At 49.4% G+C, this 1,659-nt stretch overlaps 2 non-coding genes across 2 annotated transcripts; both read right to left on the bottom strand.

Annotated features, from left to right (window-relative positions):
• Positions 1 to 807: 807 nt before the first annotated feature.
• TRNAD-GUC lies at positions 808 to 879 on the bottom strand. Its single transcript has one exon. It is a non-coding gene; the product is annotated as a tRNA-Asp (tRNA).
• A 344-nt stretch (positions 880 to 1,223) lies between these two features.
• TRNAG-UCC lies at positions 1,224 to 1,295 on the bottom strand. Its single transcript has one exon. It is a non-coding gene; the product is annotated as a tRNA-Gly (tRNA).
• Positions 1,296 to 1,659: the final 364 nt, after the last annotated feature.

Below are 1,659 nucleotides of genomic sequence, written 5' to 3'. Positions count from 1 at the left end.
AATAATTATAAAAAATAAACAATAATAAGATTTTTTTTTTTTTTAAAGTAAACAATAAGATAAATTAAAATGTGAAAAAGTAAAAATAAAAAAGTGATAAATATTTTTAAATAAAGAAACAATAAAAAATTTTAAAAACTAACCCTGCCATCTGGTTGCCATTCTCCATTGATGGGAGGGGGGGGTGCATTGTTGGGGCAGCAGGGAGAGTAAATCCGGCGCTGCCTGCATGTAGTGCCGGGGGGGCGGGGTCACTTGGACACACACAGAAATCCGAGGTCAACAAACAAGAGAACGGAACCCCTGGGGCCTTCTGGGTGCTACCGACCAATGACAGTGTGCAACTCAGCCACCGGTCAGAAACGCTCACCTGATCCTCGATCCTGCCTTGTTGCTAGACCGGTAACCCGCGGCCTCTTCTCCCCCCGGGCTCTGGCAGTTTAAGGACCTGGGATGCCATCACGTCTAGCGCGGGTCTATTTGACGGGAAGATGCCGAGGGACATACTACAGCCAGAGTAGAGGGAGAGGCGAGCGGTCACTGGACACAGGACCAAGGATCAGGCGAGAAGAACATTGTGGGTTGTTCTTTACATGAAAGAGTAGCAAGAAATGTGTCCACAGTCATACCTTCATCCCTGTTACCAAGTTCTTCATGTGGGGTATCGCCCCGTGTCTCAGAGCCTATGGAAGAGAAACACCTTGTCCGGGTCCTGTGCCTGAGTGTAAAAATAGGCTGCAAGATAGCTGGGGAGAGCTGAGATGTACAACATGAATGAAGACCACTATGACCACCACAAAAACCTGACTCCCCGTCGGGGAATTGAACCCCGGTCTCCCGCGTGACAGGCGGGGATACTCACCACTATACTAACGAGGAGCACATGATGTGGCGGCTGCAGCAATCCAGCTCAGCAATCCAGCTCAGCAATCCAGCTCAGCAATCCAGCTCAGCTCATGCCCGCTCCAAGGAGAAATCCCCATCTAGAGGTTGAGGGAAGGTCAAGAGAGTGACCTAAGAGTGTAAAAATAGGCTGCAAGAAAGCTGGGGAGAGCTGAGATGTACAACATGAATGAAGAAGGAGGAGGAAGAAGATGACTCCACTGCAGCTGATCTGGTAGCAGCAGACTTTCAAAGGAAAAACAAGCCGAGCACTAGTGGGAGATCCCAGGAAGAGCAGATGGAACTCGACAGGATTTGAACATGAACCATAAAGATTACCCTGCGTTGGCCGGGAATCGAACCCGGGTCAACTGCTTGGAAGGCAGCTATGCTCACCACTATACCACCAACGCCCTTAACATTCCACTATACTATTTTCATGAATTCTCCGCTATCAGATGACATGGACAAGCGGGCGTGTTCCTACGTGTGGCGTCTGTCATGTGTAAGCTACCCTGGGGTAGTACACTCACCTGGTAAACTGGCGTCTTTAAACCGAGGGTCCGTGGATGCGGGGAGAAGTACAGCCGCTGGGCGCGCCCGGACATCACCTCACCCCGGAGCACAGCAAAACCAAATGTCTAGAGGGCAACCAGCAAAATGGGAAATATTAACCCCTTCGTGACGGGAGTAAAATCCTTCTGGATTGTGGAGAAGATGAAAACTTCCTTGAGAACGGGATGGAACCAGTGACCTAATGATTCCTGCAGCTTGAGA

This window comes from Nanorana parkeri, unplaced genomic scaffold, assembly GCF_000935625.1.
Source record: "Nanorana parkeri isolate BGI_ZX_2015 unplaced genomic scaffold, ASM93562v1 scaffold4718, whole genome shotgun sequence".
Taxonomy (NCBI): Eukaryota; Metazoa; Chordata; class Amphibia; order Anura; family Dicroglossidae; genus Nanorana; species Nanorana parkeri.
The sequence above is the reverse complement of the archived record's forward strand: the minus strand, read 5'-3'. Positions and strand labels throughout refer to the sequence as shown.